This window comes from Aotus nancymaae, unplaced genomic scaffold (assembly GCF_030222135.1).
Source record: "Aotus nancymaae isolate 86718 unplaced genomic scaffold, 86718_ANA_hifiasm-v0.15.2.pri h1tg000003l, whole genome shotgun sequence".
NCBI classification, from domain to species: Eukaryota; Metazoa; Chordata; class Mammalia; order Primates; family Aotidae; genus Aotus; species Aotus nancymaae.
The window spans coordinates 77079843-77103955 of NW_026988414.1; the positions used below are offsets into that span (position 1 = coordinate 77079843).

Here is a 24113-nt window from a genome sequence, read left to right on the forward strand (position 1 = left end):
TCACTTTGAAACACTTTGGCATTGCTCATAAAATCGAAGATGCACAAACATTATAACTCAGACATTCCACCTATAAGTAGATACTGTCAGAAAAGAGAATCTCTTGAATATTTGCATTAGGAGACATATTCACAAAAGTAACATTCAGAAAACTTTCAAAATGTACACCAGCAAAAATAAATAAATATATTTTATTATACCCCAGTTATCCAAATTCAGGTTAGCCACTATGAACTCACTCCTGATTATCTTCATAAACAGATCTGGGCCCTTTAAATATTTCTTCTTTGCCAAGTGTTATGACATCAAACTTTGTGATTACATGGGGAGAAATGCCACATATAGATGAAGGGGAGGAAGGCAGCAAATCACACTGCCACGTATGCACCTATGCAACAATCTTGCATGTTTTTCACATGTACCCCAAAACCTAAAATGCAATAAAAAAAGAAAGAAAAAAAAACTTTGTGATTAGAAAGCATTGGAGAGACATTCCAAGAAGGTGCTTTCCAATCTGCTTTCTGTACGCACCCTTGGCAGGTTCCAAAAATGCCAAGGACATATCCAGAATCTAGTCCAGATGGCTACAGGGCTACAGCACTGCCCAGATTCTGATTCTGTAGTTCAGTCTGCTGCAATAGCATCCACTTCCTGAAGTTCATGGTGTCAGGAGAACCCAGCAGCCAAGAGAGTCTCCCCAAACAGCTCTTTGTCAAATTTGCAGTAGAGCCCCTCTGGCATGACGTTTCTTCAGAAAGAGCTTTACACAGTGGACCAGAAGGCAAGTTTCTGGGGTGCTCTGAAATGTCCATCTGAAGCAACTTCATCAAGTGCAACACCACGGCGACTTCTTAACAGTGAGACCAAGGTGTGAGGAGACTCCATTGGCTGCTCCAAATTCACCACGGAGACAATGGCAGTTCCTTACGTCTGCTCACCACATGTTCTTTAGAGTTCTCTTTACCTTTTACTAGACAGTATGTCATTGCTCCAATGCTGTTATAATGAATCATTCTTTATATTAACTTTATTCACATTGTTGTATATTTTTTCTCGTCTTGATGGACTCTGAATCTTACTTTCATGTGAATTAATGATTTATATCAGGAAAACATGGCAAAATACAGCCACAGTGATGCATAGATGAACTCTTAAAGGACAGTGGAAACATCAAGTACCAGATAAATACACATGGTATGATTTTATTTATGAAAAGTTCAAAACTACATAAAGCCAAAACACATAAAGGATACAGCCATGTGTGGTAGAATTACAAATAGCAACAGAGGAAAGAAAATAAACATTAAATTCGAGAAAGTGAAAAAACACAACTGTCGTTAGTCCATGGGGAATCCAAAGGTATTGGAAATGTTATTTTCTTAATATGGCTATTAGGTTCACAAATGCTCATTTACTATTTTTCACTATACATATATTTATATTATAGCCTTTTATTTAAATAAAATACTTTCAAATAGAAAATAATTGGTTTTTATGCTATAGAGTGATTACATTTACTAAAAGTGTAATTAGACCCGTTTTTCAACAAGTGGGATAGTGGTTCTCTCAGCCTTGGGTGGCCAGGCAGGGCATGAGGCCTCTGGCTTGGAGCAGTCCTCTGCATATTCTCCAGTGTGCTCTAGGACAAACTGATGTTTTCCTATGTATGAAGTGACATGAAAAGGTTTGCAAATACTGTATTAGACTTGATTCCCCAATAATGCCAGATGAGAGTTTCACTATATTAAACCATTCTTCTTAGATTTAATAGTTTGATTTTCCTACTTCAAAATGTCTTTATGATTATAAAATTTAATTTTTTATTTTTAATCCATAGGGAGGAGATAAAGGAAAAAATACACACACACATATGAACACTAACATAACTATATGTAATATCCAGCCTTATTTCTGATACACAATTTAAAAAGTTATCAATATACCCATCGTAAGTGTTTCTGAGTTATATACCATACAAACTCTATATGGGTTCTCCAAAGAATCCTCTTAGGCTACTTCTTTCAAAATCTCTGCAGCTGCCTGTGCTGTGAAGGCTTAAATCTGTCTCTTCACTTCTCCCCAGGCCTTAGAAGGGTCCACTTTGCTTCCAGTATCAAACAAAGCATCATCAATCCTGGAAATGTCTCCTTGAATACTTGCTGCGGCTGCCAGAAGCATAGATGACATGCCTGTTGATAAAATTGTTTGCTGTTTGTTAGTTGCTCAACTACAAGAGAAACACAAGAGCACTCTACAAGTCCTGGGATGGCATATTCACAATCTGACAATTTGAACAAGCCACTTGTCAACTGAACTTCCACAATCAATCATCTCTAAAGACTAGTCTATGAAATATGCAGCAATTGATTATATTTTGACTTCAAACAGGTAACTAAGTGGTTCAGTGGTACAACAGTAACAGTGATAGTAACCACAGCAATTATGCTTGGCATTACCTACAATTTTTCTAATCTTTTATAAAAAACCTCTACTTGGTTGACATTAGTGTTTCACAGAGGAAGAAAGGTCTGAGAGATCAAGTAACTAAATGATTCATCTCCAGGCACATTACAAGTAAGTGCTGATTTTTTCACACACCACACTACCCTCTAAATTACAACACAACTGTGATCATTACAGTCTTGTTTGTGATCAGCCAACCTTCTATTATGGGTTTCTTAGTCCTTTTCAAAAACATGACACTACCATGTTGGAATACTTAACATAAAGCATAAAGAATCATCAAAAATGATTTTGTAATGTTTCACATGGCCATAAAGAATAGTGTTGTGTAGAATCGCTTAAGACAGCTTATGTAGAAGAAAAGAAGGATAAGCTCTGAAGTAAAGAAATAGATAAAGCCAGAAGTGGTGGCTCATGCCTGCAATCCCATAAATTTGGGAGGCCAAAGTGGGAGACTTGCTTGAGGTCAGGAGTTCTAGACCAGCCTGGGCAACATAGGGACACCCTGTCTGAACAAATAAAAGTACAAATAATAGCTGGGCATAGTAGCACATGACTGTAGTCCTAGCTGCCTGGGAGTCGGAGGTGGGAAGAGTGCTTGAGCCCAGGAGTTTGAGGTTGCAGTGAGCGAAGAATGCACTACTGTATTCTAGCCTGAGAGACAGAGTGGGAAACCACTTTTAAAAATAAAGTAGGGGGAGTGGGGGGAGTTATAAGTATCCTGCCACTTGCAAACCCGTCAACCTTTGTAAAACATGCTCTTACTCCCAAGTCCGACCCTTTGATAATCCATAGACAGAAAGACAGGACCATTTCTGAATGTCCCATGACCTAACACATTCTGCAATACTTATAAGATTGGCCTGGGGAAAGTCAATATTTAGCAGAACAAATTGCAATTAAATTTTTTTTTTAGTAGAAAAAAAATTTTTAAATAACAGAAGAAATAATATATAAATATATATTATTATGTATATTATGTAGAGAGAGATTCACTTAGTTGTGTGTATACATAAACAAAAATATATTTAAAATAGAAAAGGGGCTAAAAATCATACACAAAAGAATATAACTATGATTTTATATTTTTCTGGTGTAATTAGGGAGATGTTCATTTTCTGCTTTGGTTTTCTTGGTCATCAATATTTTCTAAAACAAATATATTTTCTTTTAAATCAGAAACAAAAGATACTGAAAATAAAAATATGCAAAAAATATTACATTTTATGAAGAAAAATATATTTATTATATACTACACATATTTTGAAATTTTCCATTGGCTTGCCAGAAATCAACTATGATATTTTTCCAAAGTGCAAAAAAAAAAAAATTAGAAAAAGTGATATAGCAGGGAGTAACTTTTTTCTTTTCCTACCTATAAAAAAATCTGTCTGATAATTCTAATGTATCAATAAATGTATATTCCAGAAACATCAGTTGATCATTCATAATTATCAATAACGTTGGACTGAGAGAAAAATGAAATAGTTATAACTTTATGAAAATGTATTTTTAACCACGAAATGAAAATTTCAGAACAAAGGTGAACTTAGTCAATCATCTGTTGGCATTGGTTCCAAGACCACCTCCTATACCAAAATTGGTGCATACTCAAGTTCTGCAAGGAAGACACGTATATATGAAAAGTCAGTCCTCATCCTCCGTGGAATTAACAGGGTGAAAAATGAACAAACCCCTAAGCACATCAAATTAGCATTTTAGTATAATGATCCAGATTGAAGTCTAAAAATGTTTTATCTTTTCATGTGATTGTCACAATGATTTTAGTACAGCATTCTCAGGGTTTCACAGGACTTTCTGGATTAACTTGCTCTGCCTCGATGATGAAATGTAGCTATGCATGTGGAATCTGAAGCCACATTTGATCTCCTTGCCCCCAATAGAACTGTTTCCATATGCCTAATTCCCCTTTGGCATGCTGGTTCTCATATTGTTAATACTTTGAAGTAGGGAATTATACAAAATAGAAAATGTTTATGGAACACATAGCTAATAGTCCAAATGGAATGTAACAGTTTTGTTTTATTTTGAGAAAAAGTTTTTATATTTCTTTTACTTTACCTTTTTATTAATTTCTCATTTAATACATTTGATGTTCTCAGATTCAGGTTCCTGAAATCAGTATCATTCTGCCATAAAAGTTCCAGAATATCAAAGATAAAGGGAAAAAATTGTTGACATTTTTTCCATAAAAATAAATTTACTCATTTAAAAGCCTTTTCTCCTGGATTTATGCCCTTTCTACTTTTGGATACTTTTAACAAAATTATTTTCTGTTTGCAATAGTAATATTTGGAAATGTACATTTGGAGACAACAGATTTAATTTGGCAAAATAAAAAGTTTACTACCTTTAAAAATAAAAAGTCAGCTCTCCATATACATGGGCTTCTTTCCTTCAATACTGTATTTTATTTTGTTTTCTTAAGACATTGGGTCTTACTCTGTCGCCAAGGCTGGAGTGCAGTGACTTGATCATATCTCACCACAGTCTCAAACTCCTGGGCTCAAGCAATCCTGTTTCCTCGGCTTCCTAGGATATCAGTGAATAATACTGTATTTTCTATCCATATTTGCTTGCTCATGTGAAATCCATAGATAGAGCTGACTGTGTTTATGGAAAAAAATATTCGCGTACAAGTGGACCTGTGCAGTTCAAATCAGTTTTGTTCAAGGCTCCATAGTATATTTTAAATTTCTCTAATAAGCAAATTAAGAACAATATCATACATAGCTATCCATATTTGTAAAATCTTTTTTTAATCTTATAAAATACTATTCTCCTGAGGCTTATGAAATCACAGTGATTTTTATTTACATTGGAATAATAATTAACTGATACACCCAGACACACAAATACAGGCAAGACTTTCTTCTCCTTAGGTATCCTTAGTAATCTACTCACATAAGTAGCAATATTAAAATGAGATAATTCTACTAATGTTTAGTAAAATGCTTGGCAAATAGAAATATTTACCAAGTTAGAACTAAAAATATTATTTTTTTTAGCTAAACCTATTAAGAACAAAAGAGATGGTGTTTACTTCAGTCTTTCAACAATATTTGGATGCCTGCTATAGATCAAACACTCCCTGTTTTCACAGAACTTACATTCCAAAAGGAGTGGTTGGCTTGCTATTGCAATAACAATGATTCAGCATAATTTAATTGAAAGTTTATCAACAGGCCCCGTAGAGTCCACAAGTGAATCACTGAATTCAATATACCAATTCTGTCACAATTTAATTAACTAATGAGAAACCATCATTACAAAAGGAAGCATAAATTAATATATTCATTAATTCATCTTAGTTTTTATAATGTAGTTTTACTAACAGTCAGAATTTACAACTGGGTGATCACTTCCTATGTGCCAATTATTGTTTTGAATATTCATAAAATAGGTGATTTGTGATCTTCAGAGCAATTCTGCAAGTGGGACAGGGGAATAGCCCCATTTCATATATGAGATAATGAAGGATCAGGAATTAAATAACTTGTCTAAATTCACACTGCATAGTTTTAGAGTGAAACAGGAGGTCAATTCTGTTCTTTCAATTGCACCCTGTTGACAACAGGAAAATAAAATAACTTAAACCTCCATAATTTGGATTTGAGCTATATTCAACATTTGCATATTCAGCACCATGATCTCAGATCTTGGGATAGTATCAAGGTAAATGAAACACAGAATACCTGTTAGCAGCTCCCATAAACAGATGAGATAATCAAATGAAACATAATTTAATTAAGATGCTATGCATTTCTGTATCAAATTCACACATCCTTGCTACAAATACAATAACTGGTGTGGCTACGCAAGCACAAATGCATACACACACACATACACACTTGTCTTTCTCCATATCCTGTGTTAACACCCTGTATTCTTTGGTGGGGCAAGAACTGATACAAGAAAAGCAAGATGAAGACATATCTCTTCCTTAGATTTCAAAGTTTTGGTTGAGAAATTCAACATTCAGTTTAATTTACTTAGTCAGAATTTACTATTATTATGTGCAATGCACTGTACAGCCTGTTTCAGGAATTGTAAACATCATATAGAGACACAGACAGAATCTTTGTTAACATTTGGAGAAATCAAAACAAATAAAGAAACACTCAAGGAAGGGAAATCCGTGTGTCCTAAACAAACCGTAATTGAAACCTTGAGGTTTTTTGTCAGAGGGAAATAACATAATTTTTCTTTTTCTTTTTGTTTTTTTGAGACGGAGTTTTGCTCTTGTTACCCAGGCTGGAGTGCACGATCTCGGCTCACCGCAACCTCAGCCTCCTGGGTTCAGGCAATTCTCCTGCCTCAGCCTCCCGGGTAGCTGGGATTACAGGCCCGCGCCACCATGCCCAGCTAATTTTTTCTATTTTTAGTAGAGATGGGGTTTCACCATGTTGACCAGGATGGTCTTGATCTCTTGACCTCGTGATCCACCCGCCTCGGCCTCCCAAAGTGCTGGGATTACAGGCATGAGCCACTACGCCCAGCTCATTTTTCTTTTAAAGATAAAAAATAAGCTTCATGGCATACTTGGTAATTGGGATTTCCTTAAAATGTATTTCTCACTGTTGACATTTTTACCCACATAAAACAATTGGAAAGAACTGCAAACAATAAGAAAACAATTCTCCTAACATTCCCCTCAAGATAACACAATTATTATACTAATTGATTAAAGCTCTTTAAGTTTTCCCTTTGTTTGTTAAATGAAATTAACCAAAATATATTTGCAATTTTATACCTTTTTTCTTCCTTATATTTTAAGTACCTTCTTACGTTATATTTTATTGCTAATGATCCATTTGAATGATTATAAAATGTTCATATTGGTGAATATCAAATTTTCAGGAATTTCTCCTCTCTTAGGCATAAGATTATTTTAAATTACTTGCCATTATAATTTCAGATCTCAGATATTTTTCCAAGAAGTCTTTCTTTCTAGAATTGAGACATTTTCTTAATAAATAATTCAATAAATCAAAATACTATGTCAAAGTATAGAACTTCGCGACAGCTCTTGAACATTTTAGCAATATGTGTCTATCTTTTCCAAAACGTAAATAGAACAATGTTATCAGAAAAGCATGGAGAGCATATGTCAGTGTACCAGCTACAGTAATGGGCACAAGGAAGGTTTAAATTGTTATTAATGTGATACCTAAATAACATCATGTTATTTTCATTTGTAATTTTGAATTACATATTAGTGAACTACAATATTTTTCTATTTTTTTCTCCATAGGTGTATCATTGACAACATTTTAAAAACTTGTGTTCATTACGAATATTTTTATATTTTTCTTTTGGAATTTTAGAGTCAATTTTCTTTTTTTCTTGATTTTGTTTTATTTTGCATTTCATATATTATCCAGTTTCACATTCTCACAGGACCAGCAATGACAACAGCCACCTCGGCTCCCGACTCTGAAATGGCCAAACGGTCACAGCTGCGGCTGACAGTAAAGCATCGATATGCTCAAAACAAAAAAACATTGCACAATGTTTCCTTCATTTCATTTTCTTAAACAAATGCCTGACACAAAGGCTTACTGCTGAAGAATGGAAACCCTTTTCTTCTTCATGCCTCAAAGTAAACATTAAACTTATCTGACAGGGTGAACGAGGTCTCTTTAATAATTAATGGTACACACATGAAAAATCCTTTATGATGCATAAATATTTTGTTACACAGCGTACAAAAATACTTTTCACAGTCTGATTGGTTTCGTGGTTTGGAAGAAATGCGGAGCAGTGGCGGGCAGGGTGCGCTGTGGGGAGGTGAACAGGATGGGCAGAGGGGGCTGGTCCAAGAAGACAGCAACAGAGGAGCCCAGTGTGAAATGAAAAAGCAAATCCCATCTATCTGTTGGGTGGAGGTGGGAGCTGAGCCTGGAAGCGCATGGGGCCACAGGGCTCGGGGCCTCCCTGAAGCGGGGTGGGTGCACGGGCAGGGTGAGGAGGGGCCAGGCAGGATGAACCACTGTGGGCCAGGACCTGTCGCTATGGTGACAGTGTGAGAACAAACTGTACACTCACATATACACGAGTTTAAGTGTCTTCATTCATGCCAGAAAACGCAAAATTAAACGCCTCGCTTCCTCGAGGGGGAGCTACAGAAGCAAGTTTGGGCGGGAGGTCAGGCCTTACCGGGTCCCCGTGAGGCCTCTGAGCTGGATCTGGATGCCCCAGCAAGAAGGTCCCTAAATCCTCCTGGGAGGCATTGGAGAAAGGTTTGAGGGTGCAGAACAGGGCTGAGGAAGAGGAGGGAGGGGAACAGGAAGCAGTCCACTGAGTCAGGCTTAGGATTCACAGTCCCTGCAGGGCAGCAGCAGCTCTGTACAGGCCACCCGGGGGCGGTGGGAGCTCAGGGCGCCTGTCCCGGCACCACCATAGATTCCCAGAACCGACTCCCCGGTGACCAGACTGAAAAACTAACAGAACTGACGGGACTTCCATCCTTGCTGGGTGGTGTCAGAGGAAGGGTAGCAGCGCACCTGAGCATGGAGGGCAGCGGCGGCAGTGGCAGCTGGGTAGGTGAACGCAGCATGGGAGATGGCTAGGGTCAGCTCTGTGGTGTACAAAGGCCTGGGCCTCTGGGGATGCAGGGATCAGAGCTGCCCCCATCAGGTCATAGGGATCCCGTGCAATGAAGTGTGCTCCTAGGGCGGGGTGCATGTTGCTGGGATTTGGAGTCACCATTAGCTTGCCCTTGGCCATCTTGGTGTTGGCTTTGGCAAACTCTAGCCTCAGGGTCTGTGGGCTCTCAGGATCGAGGCGAATACCGTTCAACGCAGCCTTGGCTGCTTCTGCTCCTGCCCAGCTGTCAAAGATCACAAAACCAACAGGCTGTCTCGCGGTGAGCTTGATCAGGGACCCTTCACACCCCTTGAACGGCCGGAAGAGCAAGTACAGTTCTCTGGGTTTAAGGTCCACAGGGAGGCCGCTGACAAACAGTGTCCGGACCTCCTCCTCCAGGGCGCCGCCGAGCCCGCGCCGGAGCCGGTGCCGATGCCGCCGCCGTGCTCTCTGTCCGGCTTCGCGTTGCTCACGCTGCGGGGGAGGGGGCGGTGGGAAGGAACGCTAGGGCGAGCGCGGCGCCGGCCCTGCGGGGAGTGGGAAGGGGCGCGGTGAGCGGTGCGCTCGCGGGTGCGGGTGCGGGGCGGATGGCGGGAGACCCGCGGGGCGGTGAGGGGCAGCCATGGTGTCAGGCCGGGGCCACTTCAAGTTTGACGCGTGCGGGAGGTGGGGAGGGGTGCGGAGGGGGAGGCAGTGGGACTAGAGTCGATTTTCAAAAAAATATTTTTATAGCATATATTTTGCTCTCCATTTTTGCAGGAGAATAAGTTTTTGACACTTTTCATTTTGCATTTGAATATTAATTTTTATATTCTGAAACATTTTAATGGTCTCAAATCTGATTGCATTATTTCTTCATTGCTTCTAAACTTGGCATCTCTTTCAAAAAATTTCCATTTTTACTAAGCAATTCTTTATACCTGTTGCTTATGTTAGCATACAACGTGAAGTGCAATTCTGAATTTACTTTTATAGCAGGTACTAACATAACTTACACAATACTACAGTTGAATAATCTTTTCCCATTGATTTTTGCTGTATTGTCTATTACTAATACTTGCTTATATATCACCGAGCCTATTTCTAGATCATCTACTCTTTTCTATGTATCCTTACATCAGCCCCCAGGATTTGCTGTTTATATCATGATACTATATTTAATACACAGATGTTTACCCTCAAAATTTTACTTTAAAGACATTGCCTCGGTATTCTCATCAGGTATTTTTTCCTTACATATTAAAATGTTGTTCAAATTGTGTTGTACTTGTGTGATTTTACACAGAATTAACCATAAATGTTTATTTTAACATTTTCAAAATTAATAGCCTCATATTGTTGTTGTTCTGGATAAACAGAATTTTGTCATATGAAAGTAGAAATAAGGAACTCTATGTAAAGGTAATGACAAAAAAAAGGTAGGAAGAAATCACGCTTTGCAAATTAAATTGTTTGGCTGAATATGATATATAGATACTAAAAACAACATGAAATCAAATTGGAAAAAGCCAGGGTCACATAATGGAGGACTTTAAGTGTTAAGCAGAGTGTGCTGTAACTAGTCAATTGCAGTAGGGAGGCACTGGCATTTCTGAGCAGCACAAATCCCACTTAGAATGTCAAAAATAGCTCTTTTGAGATAGGGCAGCCCTGCATAGGATGTGCTAGAGTGGAGAGGCAGATGCCCGAGTTGACAGACAGATCACAGCAAGAAATTCTCAAACCTATTTCAGCAACACCGATGTTAGTTAACATTTCCTTTTAATTTTACCTATTATAGATATATGTGGAACATACATGCTTTCACCAAAATCTTGGAGTCTCTCAGCCAACTTTGAAGCAATTTCTGTAAAATTATTTACTGCAGGAGAAAAGTAATCTGAAATAGAAATTGGGATTATCAAATGCTTAAAGAACATAATTTCTAATGGCATTGTTCCATAGTTCTAGAAAAGAAATAATATAGAAGCCATCCTCTTTTATGTTTTACAAGGTATTTATATTATCATATTATAAGATGTGAGCATCTATTAATACGTAAAATGCATTTATAGACATAATAATCCAGAATACTGGATCACTTGAAATAGCAATCAATAATAAATTACCTCAGATAGCTCCTTGTTTTTTAGAGTTTAATGGAAACATACAAATATGAACTTTAAAGAGGAAGGGGAGCATAGCAAATGATACACTGTGTGTTTTTATTCCTTGTGGAAGTTTCATAGAAATATTGTAGATTTTGTCAGCATACTTTCTTGAAGATACAGCATAACTTTTTTAATCAAAAGGGAGCACTATGGAACTGGCTAGTTCAAACACCATCTCTCCTACAATCTGGGTCACAATAATGTAATATTTAAATGTCAGATCATAAAATTTTTTCACCAACTCATATGCTACATATACACTGTGATATAGTGAATAGCTGATACATTTATTTGCTTCCTGCAAAACAATAAAAACATATCTCTTATAAGTTAATTTAAAATAAAATAATTAGTACCATATTTACTACTAATATCAGTAAGATTGGTCAGTGATGAATCAAGGAAAGTTTTTAAGCATCTCAATAATTGACTTCCTAAAGGGCAAATATTATAATCTGTAAACATACCCCAGGCTTGTACCAATTAAAATATGTGTGTATAATAAGAATCATATCATTTAAAAAATATTTGGAGATACCTAACAGGCTTGTCTTTATGAATACAGGAGACATGAAAATGCTTTTAAGAATCTGAAAAAAAAAGACAAGACAGTGTTGCATTTGGATGAAAACAATTTAAGAAGACAGAATTGTTAGAGGCAAATAAATATTACACAATATTATACAGGAGAAGACACTAAATTGTATAGTCACTGAAATTCCGTGGATAAATGACTGACAAGCAGTGAGCTGAAGACTGGAGAGTCAGAGAGGTGAGGGGTGCAGTAGTGGATTCAAAATCTCACAAAGGAGAAAGAGAAAAAAGGCTGAGAAAGGCATAAGAAAAACCAAGAGCATACATAGAAGGAAAAACTTTTCAAACTGTGAATTGCTGGTTTATGATCTTAGATCATTTTTAAGATGCTTATATTTTCATTATTAATATTAAAAAAATGTGCCAGGCGCGGTGTCTCACGCCTGTAATCCCAGCACTTTTGGGAGGCCAAGGCGGGTGGATCACAAGGTCAAGAGATCAAGACCACCTGGTCAACATGGTGAAAGCCCGTCTCTACTAAAAATACAAAAAATTAGCTGGGCATGGGGGTGCGTGCCTGTAATCCCAGCTACTCAGGAGGCTGAGGCAGGAGAATTGCCTGAATCCAGGAGGCGGAGGTTGTGGTAAGCTGAGATCGCGCCATTGCACTCCAGCCTGGGTAACAAGAGCAAAACTCCGTCCCAAAAAAAAAAAAAAAAAAATGCTCATCATCACTGGTCATTAGAGAAATGCAAATCAAAACTACATTGAGATACCATCTCACGCCAGTTAGAATGGCGATCATTAAAAAATCTGGAGATAACAGATGCTGGAGAGGATGTGGAGAAATAGGAACACTTTTACACTGTTGGTGGGAGTGTAAATTAGTTCATTGTGGAAGACAGTGTGGCGATTCTTCAAGGACCTAGAAATAGAAATTCCATTTGACCCAGCAATGCCATTACTGGGTATATATCCAAAGGATTATAAGTCATACTACTATAAGGACACATGCACACGAATGTTCACTGCAGCACTGTTTACAATAGCAAAGACCTGGAACCAACCCAAATGCCCATCAACCTAGACTGGACAGGAAAAATGTGGCACATATACACCATGGAATACTATGCAGCCATTAAAAACGATGAGTTCATGTCCTTTGTAGGGACATGGATGAACCTGGAAACCATCATTCTCAGCAAACTGACACAAGAACAGAAAATCAAACACCGCATGTTCTCACTCATAGGTGGGTGTTGAACAATGAGAACACATGGACACAGGGAGGGAAGCATCACACACTGGGGTCTGTTGGGGGGAAATAGGGGAGGGACAGCGTGGGGTGGGGAGTTGGGGAGAGATAGCATGGGGAGAAATGCCAGATATAGGTGATGGGGAGGAAGGCAGCAAATCACACTGCCACGTGTGTACCTATGCAACAATCTTGCATGTTCTTCACATGTACCCCAAAACCTAAAATGCAATTAAAAAAAAAAAAGAAAAAAACACTTTATATAGTGATGTGTTGAAGACACTGGGATTCTGGAATTAGCCCCCATGGGTTAAAATCTAGGCATCAGGACCTATTACCAAAAACTTTCTGTGGTCACTTGACTTTTCTTTGTTGTAATTTTCTCACAAATAAAATGTAGATAATAGTTATCATCACCATCATCCCCCATATAACTCTGTCTACCTTCCTACCTCAGAGATAGGAGATTCATGATTTCCTGTCTGAAAAGAATAGCCCATGAGAAAAGGCTTGCAGACACTATGTCTACTGTAAATCCCCAAATGTATTTACTGTATTTAGAATCGAGCTCAATCTCTTATTATTGCAATATTCCCATTGGCATGGTTTTGAATAAAGTCTTTCTTGCCATTTCGAATTCAATCCACTGAATATGAATCTCCGAATTGAACCAGAGGAGAACCAAATTCCAGAGGCGGGAAGGTGGGAGTTTCATCACTGCTCATCCAGTAGCCACCCTTGTTTCATCAGAGCTTTCTTTGGTTCTTTTAGCTAATTGATAGAGTCAACAGCAGTCAGTCTGTTAGGATAAATCTTATAATCTTTTCATAGAAATACAATCATAGTTTATACTCTCACCTATGTCTTATTCATAAAAGTTTAAAGCATCCTTGAACAAAGGTACAATTAAATTGATGCTTAATAAGTGAATAATGTTAAAATACAACATCATGTTTCAAATTATATACAAACCTGAATACTTCACGACCTCCTCAGGGGATTTGCCCTCTTCCTCTTGAGCTATGTTATCAATGTCATCTCTTCCATATTTCTCATTAGCTTTAATAAACTGGTTAAAATCTCATTTACTCCAGTTTGTGAAACCCTGTGAACACAAAGTTAAGCATTATCAATAGAGGTTAAATTAATAAATCCATGTATTGGCCTATTTACTTCTGTACAATGATACATTAAAAAACAGTTTAAAATGCTTAAGATGTTTCTCCTTATAAAATTGCACATATTTTATGTTGGAATCAAAAGTTGAGTGAAAGTTGTTAAAGAAATAACTGCTTTTCTATTACAAAGAGAATATAATCTTCTCTAAGTACTTAAAGTTGATTTATAGTTCTAAGATCTGCAGTTAATTTCATATTTTATAGATGCCTACTACATTAAAATACAAGTGCATGAAAAGAAAAATGCTAATATAAATGCTGAAGTCTTGATATTCCAGTACTTCAATGATTATTTTTTCACAGATCTGTTCCCATGTAAATTAAAAGAGAGGAATGTGGATGCGTTAAGTCAAAAGAACACGGAGGAATAACCAAAAGAGAATGCAAAAAAAGAAAAAAATTTGCAGCTCTTTACATCATTCTGAACTAGTGTTAATAAATAATTTCTGTTCTAAATTATGTTCATAAATAGAACTTCTACAAGCAGAACGTTATTAGACCCACTCAATGTTTTTTACTAAAACATAAAACACTTAAGCCAGTGTTCTAAATTCCCTTGGCATTGTTAGCACGTCTGTGAAATCACAAGACCAAGAATTTGTTTTCCACTCCTCAAACCTCAACTCACATATGTGACACTCTAGACACTGCAAAACTCTATCCGTGGCTTTAGTTGATGAAGATTTCAGATGACCCCACAGTTTGTTCCTACGTACTGCCACGGCTTTTGACGAAGATTATTTAAGGCAGCAGAGGAGGACGAAAATGAATTCATCTGCTAGGAGGGGCAAAAGATTTCTAATTACAAACTAAAAGATTATCTCAGTTGAGACTGTATATCCTTGTTATACCATCTACTGACAATATACTCCAAGCCACTCCAAGCATTCTAAAGCCATAACTTTACTTTTGCATTCAGGAAATACATACAGAACATGAATATTTAAATGTTTTCTTTTATTCTGTTGTAAGTCCCAATATTCAGCCATTTGCAATTATAATTTCAAACTAAACTTTATTACTTCCAGGCATTTGGCTCAAAAACTTATGATTGTAATTTGTGAAAATTCATACAATTACATGTTATAACAATGAAAAGACCTGTATAATAAATAATATATAAATATAAAAACTATCTTTCAATAATTAATGTGGAGAATTACCTACTACTATGCATTGCACATTGTTCAAAATTTGTTGAATAAATAAATCTTCCTGGCAACCCTCTATATTAATGTCTTACAGCACACATTTTTGTTTATTATTTTGCAAGTCTTCTGTGCTGAAATTCTTCTATCTTCTATAGTTCATTTTAGAAGTAGAACAATTGTAAAACTCATCATAGCAATAATGACTTGAAAGCATTAATATTTTGTTCAAATGGAAACCTTCCTAATTTAATAACTGTTATCCAATGATCACCTTAAAAAGCTTCAGAAATCTCTCATCATTGTATGAAAGTTCTAAGAAAGGATAAAAAGAATTTTGAAATTTATAAAATAATTCCATTAATAAAAATTAGTGGAATATAACTTCAGGAGACAATTCACATCTATAAACAAAAGAAATTTAAATTTTCAAAAATATGTTTTAACAGGCTTGGCACAGTGGCTCACACCTGTAACACCAACACTTTGGGAGAATGAGGCAGGCAGATCACTTGAGGTCAGAAGTTTGAGATGAGCCTGGCCAACATGGTGAGACCCCATCTCTACTAAAAACACAAAAATTAGTGAGGCATGGTGGCAGGTGCCTGTAATCCCAGCTACGCAGGAGGCTCAGGCAGGAGAATCGCCTAAACCCGGGAGGTGGAGGATGCAGTGAGTTGAGATTGCACCACTGCATTCCAGCCTGGGCGACAGAGGGAGACAGTTTCAAAAAACGAAAAAGAGTATGTTAATAACTACTATCAGAATTCAAATGTGGATTCACTGACCTTATTATAAATTGGCAAAATGTATTTCATATTGCTAATACTTGACACATATATTTCACATATATATATACTATCCAGTATTTCTAAAATGGCATATTCTATAAGATCAATTTTTTAAAATAGGGATATTTGGTCTAAACATGTTTACAAAATAGCCCTGAGTTCTGTTGGTGTCTCACATTAGGATACTAGGTCCATACAATAAAAATTAAGTGTGATCTATATTTTCTTTTTTTCTATTGATTGATTGTATTTCAACCATTGAAAATAGTTTACTTGTGCGAGAAGTTTTTCCTTTTCTTCAGTCTCTTCTGGTGTAAGAGGTTCAGCTCCATCAACCTTTTTTTGCTCTTCTCTTTGAGCCAGAGCTGGATTTCGGATATCAGGATTTCTTGGGACCTATAAAATCAGGAGACAAACTAAGAGTAAACTGATGATAAAAATTAATTACTAATGCTGTATATACACGTATCAATCTTCAGAGTTATTTGAAGAGTAAACAATATACAATCATAGCCAGAATGACACATGGTCCTTTCACATTTCTGCTACCATGATCCTGTTGAAAAAAAAAAACATTCTTGTGCCACATGAGATTTCATAGTTAAAACCCACCAGTAAATGAATGCCACATTAGATTTCAGATTTGATTATACTCTGGAACAAAGTCTATCCTTATACTATTGTAATACACAGAACAAACAAAAAGTTTGGCAGTAAAAAAACAGGGGGGGCATATTCCCCTGGCAACATAAAGCAGGGTGGAGAAACGGTAATGCACCTAAACATTACATCCAACAGTCTGATCAGTTCAACATGCAAAAGAAAGGAGTGCTTTTATTGCCTGCCAAGGTATGTAAGGGGAGACAGCATTTTTAACTAAAATGGAAAGTTTGGAAAATGTAATAGGGTAATGAAGAAAAAAGAGGAAACAGAGAATATAAGAAGGAAGGCAGAGTAGAGCACACAGACAGCTGTGCTAGGACCAGCAGTCAAGGGGGAAAGGCTGCAACAGCAGAGACCGACAGAATCATTAATGGTGTTTTGGTTACAGAACTGCAAGTACAGTGACAACTGAGAAGAGAACTTGAGTTCTAAACACGAGGACAGAAGCTCAGTTCTCCAAGAAAGCAAGCTGTCTCCTGTATCTCAAAACTGTAGCCTGCAGAGCCTCGGTGTATCGCAGTGAGCATATATAACCAGTGTGGTTCAGCAGTATGGGGCTGAACTATCCTGTTTGTATGGAGGAACAAATGAAGTCTCTTAGCCCAAAGCCTGATATCACTGCTATGTACATCTGTAGCTATAAGGAAGCACACTGATTTACGAGGGCAAGTACATAACATGTGTACTACACTGCGTAGCATTCCACTAAACATGAAAATAAAAGGGCTGGCAGTAAGCCTTCTGCTGCTTGAAATGCACACATACCATAAATGACTCATTTCCTAGGGGCATCAGGTAGTCATGGTTTTACGAGAGTGGAATTAGAATACATATTAAAGTGTATTTTTATCATTGTTATAGGTATTTCGTAGAGTTTGGAACTATATCATTGTAACTTAAAAATAACTTTAAAAAATTATTAAGTCCAATAGTTCTTCAAGTATAAAATCTAACTGAGTATTAAAAAGAAATACCAAGAAAGTAGATTCACTTGTAATCATCAGTATCAGGCAACCAAATTAGCAGGTATTGACTAAATGTCTATTATGCTTGTAGAACTGTGGAAAGTACTGATTGGAATATACAAGAAATATAGGTTTTATCCCTTATCCCAAATGTTTCAGACAAGAAGGGTTTTAGATTTCAGATTTTTTTTGGGGGGCAGGGGGTTGGAATATTTGCATTATACTTATCTTTTGAGCATTTCTAACTAGAGAATCTGAAATCCAAAAAACGCTCCAATGAGCATTTCCTTTGGGTGCTACGTTAGAGCTCAAAAAGTTTTGGATTTTGGAACATGTCAGATTTCAGGTTTTCAGATTAGGGAAACTACCTATATTGGATATGGTCCTTGCCCACAAGGAGCTCACAAACTAGTTGTGGAATTTTGAGCTGTACATTAAGAACTCTAAGGATTTGGGGAGATGGAGAAGGAAGAAAGAATATTCTAGGCTAGAGCAGTATGAGCAAAAGCATGAAGGTAGAAACATGCCAGAAGGCACATATGGGGTTTATGTTGAAAAGAGGTAAGAAACAAGGCCGGGTGGAGACAGATTTACAGGGTCTTGAATACACAGAAGGTGCTGGAGACTTTTAACAGGAGAGTGAAGTGTCAAAATGTAGTGTTCTCACCTGTAAGCCTTTTGCTGGATGGACTGAAAAGCGGGGAAGCGACTAAGAGGTAAGAGAAACTACTGAACTATCATAATCTACAAATGAGGTATGATCATCTGGACTAGGATGGTGGCAAATGGAAAAGAAGGTATACGTTTCAAATGAAATGTAGCCCAGTCATAGCATGATTAAAAACAACTTTTCTTCAGTGGCTAAACCTAATGTTAAAATTACAGGCATACCAGCAATTCTATTCCTAAGTATTTACCCAAAGAAAGGAAAATGTATCTATACAAAGAATGACAAGATCGTTGGAAGTAGCTTTATTCATCATAGCCAAAAGCCAGAAAACAGCCCAGATGGCCATCAAGAGAATGGATAAGCAAAGTGTGACCTATCCATACAATGGAACGGGTATTACATAATAAAAAGGAAAGAACAACACAGATACAAGGGACAACACGGCTTACTCTCTAAAACGTTACACTAAGTGACAGAAGCCTTGTACATACTGCATGATTCTATTTATGTGAAATTCTAGAACAAAAATTACAAAGATAATCTGTGGAGGGAAATATCAGAACAGTGGTTGCCTCTGAGGAGTGCATATGGTCACTGGGAAGAGGCACTTTCTGGGGTGACAGTAACGTTCCATATCTTTATAGGAGGAGTTTGAGTTACTTAAGTGTATGCATTTGTGAAAATACACTGAATGGTACACTTAAGGTTTATATATTTCACTCTATGTAAATACTTTTAAAAAATCATTAACAAAATATGACTCTGGCTAATGACATGCATGTTGAAGTGTTTCTGGGTAAAATGTACTTATGTCTGCAACTTTGAAATACATAATAATAAGATAAATATCCATATGATAGGGGGCCAGAGAAAAGGAAGAATAGGTGAAAAAACAAATATAAGATGTAAATTGTAGAATATATGTGGTGTATATATGGGTGTTAACTGTACGATTATTTCAACATTTTTGTATTTTTGTAAACTCTTTAAATATGTTTTTCTAAAAGTACAGATACAGCTTTAAAAGTTAACAGACCCCTTAAATTGCTGGTATGTGAAATTACTTTGTTTCCAAATTTTAATTTTAATTGAAAGAAACCTCTTTGATATTAAGATATTCTATTAAATATTTTCAAAATTTCCATGTCTAAGAAACCATATTTTCAACAAAATGAAAATATTTTATAAACATCTAAGTTATGACAGAAAATAGATAATATACCCACATAAAATAAAATGAAATAAAAATGTTTATTCCCATGCAGATATCCCCATAGTAAAAATTTTCCCTTTCAATTTCTAATAAAAGCAAAATCATAATATTTTATAAAACCATTAGATTTTAGCATCCACTGAAATTTATTCTATATCTAGTGGTCATATTAATCAACACAGCAAAACAAGAATGATTCATGAGAGCTATGTTTGCCAATTCTAGAAATTACTCAAATACACAGCTGCTAAAATGTTTAGAATTTGAAAAGGCTCAAAAATTGTAAATTCCTGTATCTCTTCCTATATGTTTTGGCTGTGTCCCCACCCATATCTCATCTTGAACTGTGGCTCTGAACTAAACTATATTATTGGTGCAGTTAATTAGAAATCAAGCGGCAACAGGAGGCCGAAGGTAAAGACCACCTGAGAGCGCAGTGACACCGGGGAACACCTCGGGATGGTTGCAGAGCAGGCACTACTGCTCTGGTCCCACAACGCCTTCTCAACATGGAGACTGCATAAGGGCCTCGTAAAGAAGGCTTGTGCAAAGATCTCTGAAAAGGGAGGCGACCTCTGCTCACAGATCTGGGAGGGTCTTTTCAGATGGGAACTGGCAAAGAGGAGAAAAGCCTTGCAGGGCAGAGATCACAGAACGCCTCAGGCTCTGCGTAGGTTCTCGGAATGCGGAGTAATTTTAGTTGCTCTATGTCTCCAATGCTCCGCAGATAAAAGCCCCTTGATGCACTGGGTGTGGTCAGACCAGGTGGCTCCTCATCTGCTATACTTCTGAAGCAGCCGCACCCTGATAACAATCAGAGATAAACTCAGAGTACTAGTTTAGCATCTCTTAGAAGGATCTCAAGTGCCGTTAAATGCTCAGAGCACTGGTTTAGCATGTCTGAGAAGGATCTCAAGTGCCCCTCCACCATCTTACCTACCCCTTCACCCTCCCCTTCCATGCCCATAAGATCAATGAGATTATGCACATAATAAAAGTGTATGGAGCCCAGAACTTGGGGCCAACAGAGTTCCCACGCTTGCGCTGGTCCCCTGGACCCATGCTGTAAATTCTACTCCTGTGTCTCTGTCTTTATTTCCTTTTCTCAATCCCTCATCACTGCCAGGACTACAGGCACCCATGTATGGGTTTGAGGCTGGTACCCAACACATGGCAGCAGATCTTTCCCATGCTGTTCTCATGATAGTGAATAATTCTCACAAGATCTGATGGTGTTATAAAGAGGAATTCCCTACACAAGTTCTCTCTTCCCTGCCACCATGTAGGATGTGACTTGCTCCTCCTTGCCTTCTGCCATGATTGTCAGGCCCCCCAAGTCCATGTGGAACTGTGAGTCAATTAAACCTCTTTTTGTTATAAATTACCCAGTCTTGAGTATGTCCTTATCAGCAGCATGAAAACAAACTAATACACCTCCTATAAAAAAAACTTATCCTTAATAGTCATCATTTTAATAAGACATACAATTTTTTACCTCATGAGGTTCATATGAGCATTAAGCTTCCTGGAATGACTTCAAAGTTCTACATAAGAATTAAGCAGACAAATACAGACCAATAGTACTGAACAGATATCTAGGAGGTATTTAAAGTCCTCATACTCTATGTCTCATTACCATCTCCAGCAACGCAGTATATAAAAAGTTATCTTTCTAAAGGAAAAATCTCAATTACTATTTGGATTTCTAGTCAGACGCTAAGGAATTTGTGATTAAGAATGTATTCCATGAAGTAGTGAAAAACATTTTTTGGGCCTTGTTTCTTAGGAGTTTAGCAAGCATTGCGTAGAAAATACGGAATACTGAATTAAATGTGACAGCACACAAAATAAAAGCAGTAACCTGAAATCACTCACCATATTTTAGCTATACCACTGCAAACATAGGTGGCCCGCAATGACAGATTACCAAAACTCACAAAGATGCTGGAACTTCCTCCATGTGTCGAACGTTGTATATTAGTTCCTAAAGAATTTTTTATTGGGGATAAACGTCAGAATGTTCTACAGCTTTCTTTAGCTTCAAATGTGGCAAAACTCTTGCATTCCAGGTGTTAGACTCAATGGAATGTCCAGATATTCTGGATTTTTTATGCTGCATTGAAATTTCAATTAAGTCATCCTCTTCCAATATAAAGGTTTTAGTGACCAAGTGACGGCATGTATTAAATAACAACTCCTTTAAGTTGAAAGAGCAATGAAGCCTTTGAATATGCCTAACTTGCAAAAAGGTCAAAGCTTAGACAGCAGCAGGAATGAGCAAATCATGTACTGCTATCCACCAAGTGGTTAGGGCAAAACAAATACTTCTCTCACCTTCAAATAAAACAAAACTGTTTAACTCCAGATCTTATTCTCAGTAATATTGCTGTCACCTTGTGCTGAATATGGGAGTGAGAAGGAGGAGAGCAAAATAGAAAATGCAAATGCAAATAAGCAGGAAGTACAAGGAAACCACTCTTTACCAATTGCTTCAAAACTTGTGAATCCTTCACTAGCCCCACTCCAAATCACAACAGAATAAGCCTTTGAGGACTCAACATAGATAAAATGTAACCATGAACCACAGTGTCCCCAGCTATGGGCATCACCTGTCTCCCCTTGGCTAACAATGCTATAAGCAGAAAAGGGGATAAGAGTCCCTTTTTGAGAATCTGTGTATGCAGAATACCAGGTAACTTCACTAAAGCAGTTTTGTTTTGTTAATTTGAGGATAAACTACTGTTCCACTCACTTTGTGGCCCTGATGAGTTTTCTGAAGGTATGAGGGGGAAATAAAGCAGTGCTAGCCATGCCTTGAGAAGATATGTCTAATGGTTACACAACACATCATCCTTGAAAGGCCCTTTAAGATGATTAACATGTCACGCTGATCTGTCTATTCTCTGAACTCAAACAAAAGAACACCCATTTAAAGAACCCACCTTAGCTCAGGTCCATAGTTCCTAGCAAAGAATGGAAGAGACAAGGTCCAGAAAGAACCAATAACCGATATTTGTCTCGTAAATCCTCAGCTAAGTATGCATAGGGAGGATCAAGGCAAGTCAAGACAATACAGAGGCAATCTAGGATGGGGCTTCAGAGAGCACAAGGCTAGGAGTAGAGTAGTAGGGGACTGGTTCTCCTTCCACTACCACCACCGCAGTCCAGGTCACCACCACCTTCTCTCATTTCGATACTTCAACAGCCTCCTGGCTGGTTTCCCTGGATAAACTTGCCATTCTCTGCATCATAGCCAGAGTGATCTTTTAAAAATGTAAATCTGATCATCGTTTACCATTTATAAGTTGTATGACCTTGAGCACATGACTCAGGGAAAATGACTCAACCGCTCTATGTCTGTTTCCTCATCTGTAAAATAAGGATGTGGTTCCAGGGCTGTTAGGAGGATAATGAGCTAACATTTATAAATAACCTGGAACGATAAGTAACACAAGTAAGGACTAAGTGTCTGCTACCTACCCACCCACTTCCCTGCCTTAAAAACATCTCAGTGGGTTTCCTCTACTCTAAAGTTAAAGTTCAACCTCATTAATATGACCTACAAAGCCTTCCATATGATTTGACTCTACCCACTCACCAGCCTCATCTCAAGTCACCCTCTTCCTCACCAGTCCCTAACAACACTGGTCTTCTCACAGCTCCCAAAAGGGGCCATTCTCTTTCCCACCTCAAGACCTTTGCATATGAGGTGCCACCTGCCTCAGCTTTTCTCTCCCACACTTTAGACTCAGCTCATTCACATCTCTGGAAACTCAGCTTAAACGGCACTTCCTTAGGGAACACCTCCCTGATCTCCCAGTCCACATGAGATACCCATGTTATACTCCCTCATTAGCATCCCTTGTAAGCACAGAACCACACAAATACCACCATTACACTGTAGTAGCTAATGTCTATCTCCTCTATTAGAACATTAAGTTCCATGAGGTGAAAGATTTTGTCTTATTCACTGCTTTATCCCAAGTGCTTGGCCCAGTACCTGGCACAGAGGAGTGCTCAATAAATAGGTATTAAACTTTAAAAAAAAAAAGTTCTCCTTTTACTCTTTTTCCCTCTCCTCTTGCTTCTTTAGGGGAAGTGAGGAAAAGCAAACAATAAGGTGCAATAGCACCAATTCCATGCCAACTCCCCTCCCCCTATTCACCCCTTTCCTCTATTCTTACACCTCTCCTCCTCCTCCTTCCTTTCTACCACTCTTCACAGCTGTCCCTTCATTCCTGCATCTTCTGAGGTTCCCTCATCTGCATCTCCTTCCAGCTGGCCACCATCCAAAAAGTCACTGTAAGACTTCACCCCTAACCACAAACTGCCTGTAATGAAAGGCACTGTTGATATTGAAACCAGAACCATGGTCAGAATGTGGTGGGCACTGTAAATTATCATGAGGAATAAAATTTCAGTATCTCCAAAGAAGGAGCATAAAGTTATATCAGAGATGATTTTTTTTATTGTC

General features: G+C 37.7%; 1 long non-coding RNA gene and 1 pseudogene across 2 annotated transcripts; both read right to left on the bottom strand.

Annotated features, from left to right (window-relative positions):
* Positions 1-1327: 1327 nt before the first annotated feature.
* LOC105727808 (uncharacterized) lies at positions 1328-17276 on the bottom strand. Of its 2 annotated transcripts, none has more exons than XR_010344858.1 (4): positions 16402-17276; positions 13984-14116; positions 10870-13782; positions 1328-2189 (listed from the first exon to the last, which is right to left on the bottom strand). It is a non-coding gene; the product is annotated as an uncharacterized LOC105727808 (long non-coding RNA). The 2 variants fall into 2 exon arrangements; XR_010344859.1 differs by lacking the exon at positions 1328-2189 and adding an exon at positions 9585-9599.
* Positions 6403-9554, bottom strand: LOC135274623 (RNA-binding protein with multiple splicing 2-like; annotated as a pseudogene).
* Positions 17277-24113: the final 6837 nt, after the last annotated feature.